This window comes from Chiroxiphia lanceolata, chromosome 1, assembly GCF_009829145.1.
Source record: "Chiroxiphia lanceolata isolate bChiLan1 chromosome 1, bChiLan1.pri, whole genome shotgun sequence".
Lineage (NCBI taxonomy): Eukaryota > Metazoa > Chordata > Aves > Passeriformes > Pipridae > Chiroxiphia > Chiroxiphia lanceolata.
The window spans coordinates 102,019,807-102,032,371 of record NC_045637.1 but is presented as its reverse complement, the minus strand read 5'-3'; the positions used below and the strand labels follow the sequence as shown (position 1 = coordinate 102,032,371).

The window sequence follows — 12,565 nt, the reverse complement described above, 5'->3', positions numbered from 1 at the left end:
GCTCACTGGGTTAAAAGTAATAACAACAGCTGGAGTTATCCGATTTTCCCATATTCAGTGGATGCCTCTGAAGATGATATACATGACATGGTGTGAACACTGTAAATATAGGTACCATGATATTAGAATGGAATTTTTATGCTATTAAATCAGTGACAAGAGGTTCAAAGTAAGTTAATAAAGGTGCCCAACATAAGCTACAGTTTTCCAGAAGCTATACAAAATACATTTAAGCTGAGTGCTTATTCCTTAAATAAATATGATATAGTCTGTACGAGGCACAGCACTCCTGAATTTTTGGAGGGGCAGATATTTTATTCCAACAAGGTTGGAGTTATCAATCTAGTAAAATTTCACTACAACTGGAAAAAACTAGAGCAGGAGAACTGGATTTTATGTGACAGTTTATCTACCTTTCCTCACAGAGAAGGCTCCTCACATGTACTTAGTGACATTTCTTCATGTGATGGCGCTTCTCCCTGTACTTACACAGCACTTTCACACGAGAAAAGAGTAAAGACCATGAGGGAGAGGTTATAACACATGTAAGAAGCAAAGTAATCTCAAGAACTATGTCACATATCTGTTGCCTTTGTCTTTCATTTGTCACCATGGGCACTGTGGTATGGCTGATTCATCTTACTGCCTTAAAACTTGGAATTCAAACATGATTTTAAGGGAACCATGTAACTCTATTACAAGGAGATATTCAGTGTTTAGATAGCTGTTTGGCACTTGACACAGACATCTCAAAACAGACAGGAAAAATATCAAGGCTCATATGTACCATATAGAATGAATCAACAATGTTTTCTCTGACTGCTGTGTAAAGCTGATTTAACCTTGACCAGGGATGCTGGAAGGGACCCAGTGTGAATTAATGCAGCAGAGGTCAGGGCCAAATCCTCAGCTGGTAAAACTGTTAGAGCCACACTGAGGTAAATAGTGTTAAAACCCCACTATCAAATGGCACAGTGCATGTTACATCATCAGAAAAAGACTTTATGGTGTGAAAATCCAGATAGCAAGCTCAAGAATAAATGGTTCACAGAGAAAAAAAAGCTCCTGTTCATTAAATAAGGGTCAAGCACGTGGGCGGCAAATATTCCTTTATTTGATCAATTATGCTTTAAAAATTAAATTAGAACCATTCTTAAGGACAAATGAAACAGTTAAAGTCAAAAAAATGTCCTTCAGTTGGGTAACAGTAAGGCAGTAAATCAGATCTTTTTGTAGGCCTTGAGAATGCAGGGCAAACTAAACAGACAACGGCAGCAGAGCTGCATCCTTTGAACTGGAGACTGTAACATATATACTGTGTTTTGCAAAAGCAGCACAATTGCATGCTGCTGAGAGCACACAAAAAGCTAAAACAAACAAAAAAATTCTGGCTTCTTTCCACTTTCAGTCATAAAAAGCCATGAGGAAGTTGAGATAGAAGGATGTTACAACTGCTTTCAAACAGGTCATTCTGCTACGTGAGGTCAGCAGCACTGCTGCTATTGACTTCAGCTGAATCAGGTTTTGGCACACTGGTTTTAATTTATCATATTACTGAAGTTGTACACTGATATAAATCCATACAGAGCAAAACTGAATAATGCTGTAGTTAATCAGGCCTAATGAAACAATGGTCCTCTAGGTCAGAAACACAGCTGTATCTCGGATGTTAGGATAAATACTTGCTCAGCTTTGATATTAGTTAAAAAGATTCTTGCTGTGGGTGTTATAGATCATGTACAGTGAGGCTAACCAGCACAACCCTCAGATCTATATGATATGGAAAAAAAAGTCTCACAAAGAGATGCAAATCAATAATTGTAATGATCCTTCTGCCAAAAGAAATTCCATTGACTAAGGACTTCTATAAAAATTCAGCCTGATAATACAGATGAAGCCCAACACCAAAAATATTTGCAGATTCATAAAACCCTTCTTGCAGTCCAGCCATAGCACTGGACTTGTTGCACATATTACTGAAGAGGAAGAACAACATCTCTGTGCCATCTGCCCAATGTCAAACAGAGCATTCATATATCTGACTGACCTGCTGCAGACACATTTAAAAAACTCATTGATGAACTTGCTTAGAGAAAAAAATTATCTACATTCACAGTAATTATAAGGTATACAAAATAAAGTCTGCTGAGTTGTCAGTATTATTCTTTCCCTAAACACTCCAAAAATCAGTCTCAGTGATCCCTGAGGAAAGAGGGAAGTGATGGATTTACAATAGCTAATGACTCAGTTTACAAAAGAGTTTTTAGGTTGATCATATTGAAAGACATAGATGGTTTTTCTGTGTAATACAGAAACACATGCTGAACTTAAATCTGGTTGAATAGACACCACCTACCCAGGAATCAAAACCAAGTAGAAAGAGTTGATTTACAACAGCATTTTTTTTTTTTTTACTACTTCAGGTATCTCCTTGCTTCAGTGTGCTTCTTATGCCCATAGCTCACTCCTATGCTGACTCCAGCCTCAACAACTGCTGTTGGGGTACTTTGTCACAGGGTGACAAGTGCCCAATCCTCTGTTCCCTGACCTGTGCTCACATCCTGTGAGCATGTGAATGAGGTCACCTGTGCAGTCCATGCTTGAACTGTTTGCAGGTTAATGGCTGGCATCCTTTGCCCCCTGCAGCATATAGCGCACTCTGGTATGATGGAGAGGAAAGCTGAAGCAAATACACCACTTTGAGGATGATGGCAATTTTTACTAACCTCTGTGGGTGTCTTCAACTGCAGTAAGCCACAGAGGAATGTTCTGTATCTTACTGAAAATAGTCCTGTAAAAAGTAATTTTTGTGTTGCCTTGAGACACACAGAGACAAACAATTCAGCCACCAAGAATTCTGTCTATTTATTTTAAAATTTTTTTTTGATCAAGCTACCTTCTTGTTTATGAATCTCTCAGAAGAACAGGTACTTATTGCAGAAAGGGCAGTGATTTATCTATTCCAACATCTCTCAACAACACTGCAGCCACCTTTTGCTCCTAAATGGAACACAAATACTGTATTGATATAGAGAATTTTGACAGGGTTTATTGTTGCAGCATAATACTTTATTTATATAAATTAACTGCTTTCCAACTGAAAAATGTATTTTACAAACTTATTTTTTTAGTCTTTAACTGCAACCGATATGGAAAATAATTCAACTTCAAGAGAAGTTGTATGCTTAGCTAGTCAATAAACAGATCTACATCAACTAAAAATAAAGCCCATTCTTTTTCATTCCACAGAGTATGAAAATTATCCCAGACATATATTTCTCCCCTCTAGCTTTGCACTAATTAAAATCCACAGTTTTATAAGGATGGAGTAAGCAAATAACATTTAAAGCCCCACAATCTCGGCATCTGAGAAAGAAAAGAACTAACAGAACCTTGTAGTGTCAGAAGGAGAAATATGATGATTTCAGCAGTTTAAGAAAAGCGTAGTATTAAAGGTATTGAAAAAGGTTAGCAAAAGGCAAGGCAAGTTTTATTATGGCCTGGGATATATGCTTAGATAAAAGACATGATAGTTCCAAAGAACACAAATGAAAAAAACTGGTTCAAGTTCACGAAATGACAGACTATGGGAAAAGCAAGAGAGAATTTGACCTAAAAGCCTGTTTCTTAGAATATGATTTCTACTCTAAAATTCAAAGAGAAGCCAAAACTAATAAACAATTATACAGTGTCAATGCTTATGCATATTAAATCATGATGTGCAAGGCGAAGAATATCAGCAGTTCAAGTTACTAAATGAACAGCCAACGAGGTGTATCAGTTGCTCAAAACATTCATGGGGCAATGAGACAGCTGAGAAAGGCTGCAGCAACCTCACTCCCTTAAACACAGCACAAAGTGCTAGTAAAGATGTGTAACTGGATCCAACTGGATCTTTGAGTGCAGCACTGAACAGGACTGGCTTCTTCAGCATTAATGCTGCTGAATGTATGAATATGGGCATTGATGTTCAGAATGTCATAAATACATAAGTACAGTAGTGTATTTACAGTTCTGTTAAACAGCAAAGGAAAAACTATTCCCCAGCTTGATGGTCACAGCCACAATGCCAAGCCAGAATATTCACCTGAGAATATCTGTTTCAAGTCAGAAAGAAATGTCACAATGGGGTTAGGCTTTCAACCACAGACAGTGGACATGGCTGTCCCAGCTGCCTGTGTGGTATCCAAGTGGCATCCCAGCTAGCCAGCAGTGTGAAGCAAGAGGTGAAACCCGGCCTCACACTGCAGCTTGAGGGGATCATATGTGATGAGGACAGTGAAGTACAATTCAGCAGAGAGGAGAGAGTTCATCCTTATTTTAGCAGAAACATAACATAACACTGAGGTTTGCTGAGATCTAGATTTGCTGTTATAAAACAGGTAACAGCAGCTCTAAAAGGTAAGAGTGTGTGAGAAGAGCACCTCGGACACGTTTGCATTCTCCTGCCTACACCTGCCTCCCACGCCCAGCTGAGTATCAAGCAATGGTGGCAACTATCAGCAGACAAGGTTTTACTAGCAATGGAGGAAACAACTCATATAAATAAGTCCCTTTCACAACCTTACCAACACTCAGACAGAAATACTGAGATCTGAATGATAATTTTAATTTATTTCAATAAGTTTTGATTTAAATTTTCTGCTGGAATTCTCTGGAATAAATTTTATGTGGAAGTGGCAAAATGCTAGAAGGAATGGGCTTATCTGTAGTGATGTAGATTTTTTTGAATTTTCCAGGTAAAATCTGTACCTCTTCCAAGTACGCCTTTAATGCAAATTCAGTCTCAGTCTCACGTCTGTGAAAGTGAAACAGAAAATGTGTCAAACATTACACTAATGACTTGAAGTTGTTGTGATCTACTTTCTGTATCCTGAAATGAATAAAATAAGTTTAGTGATTGCAGTCCTGTTCATGCAGTACCATGAAAAGCACTGCTGCAACCTTCTGGCTAACCCTAGTAGGGAGGTCAAGCATTCAAAAGACAATGACATTATCTAAGGTCACCTCCAGATAATCCTCCTCCAAAGCAGGTTAGAGAACAGCAGAATGATGATGAGGGAAAATGTACATTAAGCACAGTTTTCTTTTTGAGTACACAGTCGAGGTTGGTTTTGCTTTCTATTAGCCAAGGACAACAAAAGCCATAGCTGTGTGATAAACATTTTTTGAGCAAGCTGGACAGAAACACACTTTAAAATTAATCTAGGAGGGAATAAAAACTCTTTCACTTAGCAACAGCCTCTTAGTCCCTCGACCCTTCTGAAAGTCTATCCCTTGAAAAGATGTGCCTCTAGTCATCTCTGTTCCTTTTGGGCTGGGAATCATAACTCTCAGCTGGGAATCATAGCTCTCAGCTAATTTCCAGTATTTGGATACTGATTTGTTATACAGCAGCACCAGCTATTCCCACAGGTCCTTCAAGGGGCCACATGCACTGTTACACCTCTTCGTCTCATGCTGTCAATATAACTATCTATATTCGCCACAATGACAAGAAAATTACTCTTGAAAGAAGAATGCTTACGACTCCTCCTCCCCATATTTTAGACTGTAAGTAGAACCTTGTGTCCCAATGGGCATTCAGAGAGCTGCTGGGAATGTCTTCTTGTGAAATTTCAGGGCACACAGTTCCTTCAGTGATCACATCTGACATGACTTCAGTTTTCATCTGCAGAAGTTTAACACATGTCAGATCTTTTTGACAGCACCAGAGTTTTTGCTGATGCTGAGAACATTTTGCTGCTAGTCTATATCCTTTCCTGAGGAAGCACAGAAAGAGAAGCCAAAGTTTAATTCTAAGCTATTCTTTTTATTTTTATTTTGATACACATTTTTACCCATAGGCATCTTGGTTCCTATCTGCACATGCCAGTTCCACAAGCACTTTGGAACTCTTCTCAAAGGAAGCTTCTTCTGAAGTCTGTGTTTGCAGAGAGTTCACTGAATAAAACACATTCATCTCTAACTTCTCCTTACTCTCTTTTCTAGGAATACATACTACTTCTACCTTCTGCAGGCTACTAGGATATGTAGGGTACTACCCACAGCACTGCAACATGCATTGTGTAATCAGATTCTACAGAGAGGCAGGCTGTCTGTGTGACACTCTTCTGTGCTATCATACCACAACCAAAGCTTGAAGTGCTGACATGGACTTCACGAATATGAAAGAAAGATTCACAGGTTGGTAAAAGCAAAAAGAAATCTGAGGAGCCCATTCCCACATCCTAGGGTTGTACCTGTGCTCACAAGAAAATCTCTTGCTTCTGTTCCTACCTTGAGTGAAGAGGAACAGAAAAAGACTAGCTGCTATGATCTACCACTGAAATACAGAAATTCTCTACAGGGCAAAGGAGTGGTAGGATAAGCACTACAACAGACAAGCAGGCTCAGTCAGCATATTGTTGCAGGCAGATGACGTGCCAGCAGAAGAGAACAGCAGTCCCAAGACAATTGTGGCTGGCCCACAACCTCAGTCTATGTCAACTCTGTGGCCTGTAAGCCAAAGGTTTGCTTTTTTTCCAACTCCCTTGCATACCACATGGCATCTCCAGCCTTACACAATTACTGACTTCTCCCTGGATCTTTGGGTGAGAGAAACAAAGCTGAGGGCAAGCTACAGATAGTAGCAGACAGCATGTTAAACATTTGATCTCAGTGCAGAACAAGGGTCTTCTCTGACTCTGAAGAATGCTCCTGACTCATTCAACCCAGCTTCCTTGAACCTCCTGCACATGTGACAGCAATCTGTGTCCAATAACAGAGCAATTCCCTTTTCTGGCAACCCAGGTACTTTTTCACAGCTATGTAGAAGTTGCTCCTTTTTTCTCATGCTCTTAGTCTTTGCTGGTCCCTGTGGCAAATGACTGTGGTTGTTCATGCAGTTCCTATTTTGCTGGAGTTCATCCCTCATAAGAGGCTGAAGAATTCCTTGTGGAACAGATTGAAGGAAGAATTAAGTCTACACTGGATTATAGCTCATTGAATGTAGCAGAAGTTACTTAAATGAATGAAAATTATATCCAGACTGTTCTGCAGGATAATTACTTTCACTGTAAGATCATTACTCTAGCTACCGTGCCTTTTTAAGTCATGCGTCATGGTGTCAAAACAGTAAGATGCATACAATCAATTATAAGGCTGTTCTTGAAGAATCTTTCATATATGCCAATATGCAACTAGCATTAAGTTCCTCAGATTAACTGGTCCAGGGCCTGTCTGCAGCAACACAGACTCAGGTGTTTGGAAGAGATGATAGTTCAAAATTATGACAGGGACAGAACAAGACTAAGGGGCAAACCTGTGTTAATGCCTGTCTCTATAGACCATCAGAGAAGCCAGTGACATAAAAAATGTAAGATAATTCAACCTTTCTCACAGACACTAAAAAACACAGGAAAGGGAAGCAAAGGGGAAGAATTTTAGTGGGTGGGGAAGGGGGAAAGGAGGGCGTCTGGGAAACTTAACCAGACCAAGTTTTGAGTGCTCAGCAACGTCCTACAGGCGGTACAGGATTTTACATACAGGCAGCAAGGCGTAGGATAAAGGTGATCTCCCTTCCGCTTTCCCTTCCCTGACGTTGGACACTGCCCCCGCACGGCCGGTCCGCACCAGGAGAGGGCGCCCGAACACCAACCAAGCACGGGAGTTACACTAATGAGCACTCGAGGCTAATTACCGCTCCGGCTGCAGGCTCCCGTTCCGCGGGATTAGCTCGCTCGCATGCGAGGAGGGTGCAAGCAGAACAGCGGTGGCCAGGGCGCAGGTCACAGGCTTGCTGGAGAGCAGCGACCGCAGTTCATCTGCAGAAGCTTCTCTTTTTACTTTCCTGTTTCACTACACTCACCAAATTCTTCCCCAAGGCAGGGGAGCAATAAGGCTATTCTGTACCCTGTGTTATACCTGGGAATTGTGAGATTCCTCGTTCAATCTACTGCTGCCCCTTTCCCAGCCTACAGTAGATGCAGGGATGGACACACGGGGAAGCCACAGCTGCTCCTGCAAGAGTTGTGGCACGCTGGCTTCTGTCCTCTTGCTACTCTCTCATGTCCTACCTCTCTGTTAGGCCTGGCATATATCCTGCATGGTGAGGAGACAACCAAGGGGCTTCTGGAGTGAAGACCCCACATCCTACCCACCTGCTGTGTCAAGCCTTGGCCTCCTGTGATGTTCAGAAAGCCAGAAGCATCCCTCTAATGCCTGCATCAGGAAATAATGTTCAGAAGACCTTGCCCCAAGGGGTCCCTCTGCCCCCTCTCCCTAACCCATAATCTGATGCATGAGGTCTCACATACCAGGCAGAAACGGTGACATCCCTGGGAACCCTGATCCAACCCTGAAGCCAGGTGTAGCTTCAAGTTGGCCTTATTCTACACAGGAATTTGGGCAGTGACCTCCAAAGTTCCCTTCCAAATCAAATGGTTCTGTGATTCTTGGTTCTGGATAAGTACATCCTTATTCTCATTTCACACTGCAGAAGCAAAAGGTCTAGGTGGGTAAGTCAATTTTAAGGACTAAAAAAGCTTCAGGTGAAGCAGGCCGTAGCAGAACCTGTAAGCTGATAGCCTCAGCAAACCACTGCCTTCCTCTCTACGCTGCCATGTTCACATTAGATTACATATCAGTTACACTCCTGGATTCACTGTATATATGAACATCAATTTAATTGATGGTGTACATCAATCCTGAAGGAAAACATGGCATTTTCTGATGGACCAACCAGAAAAATGATCAAGAAGTGATCTGAAATGATCAAGAAGTTTCTTTCAATGATAGCAGGTGAAGGATTGTCACTTTTTGTCATTACAGATGCTCACTAGTGTTGACTCTGCTGGCTCACTCACTTCTTCAAGTTCCACCACAAATCCAGAACTGGTTTATTGAAGTCCCTGAGTCTTAATCAGTCTGCTTTTATTACAGCCTGGTAAAAGAACTTGCCCTTAGCTATCCATTTGATTTGCTTGTATAAGTGTATTTTTTAAAAACAATATTCTCCATGTTTAAACTTATTTTTAAACCATTATGACTGTTATGAAGGGGCAAATTTAGCCTTAAAGTGTGTTAACATATGATAAAGAAGGCTCTTTTTCCTTTTTTCCCACAACTGCTCTGATAATATGGTGAGAAGATAGGCTTGATCTAGTGGATGCTGCTGTGAACTTGCATTTGGACCTCCCAGGAGCCCCTGGACAGGCCTCCTCCCTGTGTGCCACATTTTAGTTTTCCATCAGGAGGGGTAGTGAGACTAAAATCCTGCTAGGATTGCTAGATGCTTGAAGACTACATCAGTGAAGGCCATACAGGTGCCAAGAACAGATATCTATCTACATATGCAGACAGCTAGAGACTTATTGTGACTCAATCAAGTTTAAACATTTTAAGATAAAAGCTGCTATTTCAAGCTTTTTAGTCTCAAGGAAATCCATAAGCACAGAAATAATTTGGATTATTCACATTGAGAAGAAGCAAGAGAAATCACTTGTCAAGGTCACTTTTGGGACTTCAACAGACTGAAGAGAAAACAAAAAAATCAAATGTATGAAAACCATGATGAAAAAAGATATCAGATTAAGCTTCTTTCCCCATTACTTATTCAAATGGAGAATTAAATCCAGTGTTTTACCTCCAGCTGAATACCCCTTCAGGCTGAAACACCAAAAATTAGTTCATGCATAGCAAACCAAATCTATCTTTTCTCGAATGCTTTAAGGAACAGCTCTGGGGCATAGATTTGGTCCAGAATATTTACTCTTCAGGTAAAAATTGGTTAATATTAAAAGCACTGCAGCCTCTCATTTCCCATAAATTGCTGCAGTGTCAGGAGACAACTGTCTCATGATTTACCCTCTCCTTCTCAGCTTTGAGATCCTGGTCTAGTTCACAGATTGGCTAACTTTTATTCACCAACTAGAGATTTTCCTTCCAAGTGCTGGCCCACAGCCAGAATTTTTAGACAACAGAATTTTAAAAAAAAATCCTTGTTTTAAAATATGCTAGAGTGACACTAGCAGAGTCTTTCCATTGAAAAGAAATTTTGATTCAGCAAAGGGGCAAGACTAGTCCTATTGCCATCTCACTCTCTTGTGTCAGTCTTAGTTATGCAATTGCTTGTACAGACACTGATAAGCACTACCACTCATCCAGAGCCACACAAACTCTTACAACAGGGATGGATCTGAACTACAAGATTATGGTCTGAATTCAAAGTCTACTCTGTGTCTCCCTAATTCTGGATTTAGAGTTTTGTTCACCCACAGTTCTAATACAAATAGCCACAGTCACTGACACAATCACAGAAACATAGACACATGCACTTCCCTAAGTGGGAACTTTCAAACATATATCGGCTTAATTGAATCCTTATCCCCGTAACTAATGACTGAAGGAGCATGAAACTCAGTGTTACAGACTATGTGTAAAATGAGCTCTTCAGTACTACCGTGGCCTTGCTAACTAGGGTATATTTTGTGTGTGTGCCTGTCTGACATGGACAAGCTGTACACTCAGTGGAATGGATTACTGTGGTAATTCTTCATGAGTTACTTGCTGCAGAGGAGGTCTGGGACCTTTCCTGTATCAGATCTGTTGTTCCCCCACTTCTGCATTTCAGTGACCTCTTTGGTCTGCAGCTTCCCCTCCAGGCTGCTTCATTCCCCTGTGTCAGAATGCATGTGTGTGTTACGTAAAGCACGTGGGAACATTAGCATGGAATATTTACGCAGCAGCAAAAGTGTCATGTGTCTGTTTTGCAAGATATGTAGTGTTTCATATGCAAGTTATTAGCAAGATATAAGTACAGACAAAGGCATAGATATAGATAAGTATCTGTATAGTTTTGGAAAGTCTCGATGCTTTCCTACACATGGGCATTTTAGATCTACTAATAACAGAGAAGATGCAAGATGTTCTTAGATGTTGTTTGAGGGATGAAAACATTTGGTGAGCTCTTGGTTTGGTAGCTGCACTGCCATTCTACACAAAATGAATAAAGTACAGTTGTGAGAACCTTCTAACTAACTACAGCAAAATAATTTCTTGTGTTATTACATTTTAACTTTGCATTTCACTCTTCATTTCTGCATTTGATTTTAAGTAACATATTTTTCCTTATTTCTTTCAAAGGAAATGGAGATCAAACAGCATTTTAAATCCACAGAAGAGAAGTTACAGAGATTGCCAGTTACCTTTTGCTGGTGCTACCCTTTAACTGTAATAAAAATGTGAGAACACAGAACTGGAAAGGACCATCTGGAACCATCTGTGAACCATTCCTTGCACTGTAGGCTACTATGAATTAGATGTTTAATTATAAACAGTGCACAGAACATCTACTCCACATGTCACAGGCCATGAAACAGTTCCTATGTAACACAATTAAGAAAGATGATGAATAATAATGAGCATCCAGAACTGTAATGTGCCATAGCAAGAATACAGCATCAAGCATCATCAGCATTTAAGTACTGGGAACTATCATCGTTTCAGGGTAGAATGATTTTGAGACATAAAGCATGACTTTTGCTGTAAAAAGGCAAAACCAGAAACATCCCAGCATACACTACACTGATACAGAGGAATATTTTTTCTTTACCTAAAACTTGTCAATCCATTTAGCTTGGAGTGTGTGAATCAGATTCACCTCCCACTCACTTATAGGAGAGGAGTTCATGATGGAAGCATATGTTATCATCTGTAATTCATCTCCTTTTCATTTCCCTCCATCAACAGTCACTGTATTTTAGCCATCAGGTAGGTCTGAAAAAGCTGGAGAAGCCCATGGAGGAGGTGTACAACCTTGGGCCAACTCACATGATACTGATACGTACTGCAAAACTCTAAGGATGTTGTTGCAGTACGCTGACTGATCTGCTGCCAGTGGCACTATAAGGGAAATATAAGAAACATTTGAGGCTGTGTTAAAGGTATAACTGAAAAAGACAGTGCATCAAAAATGCTGCTGTTTCATGAGCTGGGTGAAGAACAGACCTTTCTTACCATTCATTCCCAGTAAGTAAGTAAGTAAGTAGAGTGTGACTGTTTAATCTAAAAAGGAAGAGTAATGGCTAATGAACCCTTTAACTGGATGGCTTTAGGGTTTGGGAGGATATCTTCTAAGGTTAAGGTCAGATGGAATTTGAGAGCATAAAATAGTGACAAGAAGGGAAAAAAAAAAAAAAAAGAAAAGAAGCCTACAGCTTCCTTTTGTCTCTCCTCATCCTTATGGGCTGATCAAGAAAAATGTGGTCTGTGTAAATGGAAGATATTCCATAAATACATTGAGTGGAGCTTACAGTACCCCAAAGGAGCTATTCATCAACTCCAACAGGAATATGCACTGGGAGGCCTTCACTGAATTAAAAACAACAAAAAAAGAGCTACCCACTTATCTCATCATTTAGTTATCTCTGATTTGAAGGAGTGCATAGAAAAATGTTAAGCCCTCACTAGACTTTTAGAAAGAGCTCCTAAGCCCAATGTCTTTTTTCCCCCCTAAGTACAGGAGAGATATCCAACAATTTCTACAAGTACTGTCTTGCATTAAAAGTACATTTTACTTACTTTT

At 40.2% G+C, this 12,565-nt stretch overlaps 1 long non-coding RNA gene across 1 annotated transcript; it reads right to left on the bottom strand.

Moving 5' to 3' along the window:
- Positions 1–2,921: 2,921 nt before the first annotated feature.
- Positions 2,922–5,593, bottom strand: LOC116798338. Its single transcript, XR_004360871.1, has 3 exons — positions 5,553–5,593; positions 4,753–4,791; positions 2,922–3,000 (listed from the first exon to the last, which is right to left on the bottom strand). It is a non-coding gene; the product is annotated as an uncharacterized LOC116798338 (long non-coding RNA).
- Positions 5,594–12,565: the final 6,972 nt, after the last annotated feature.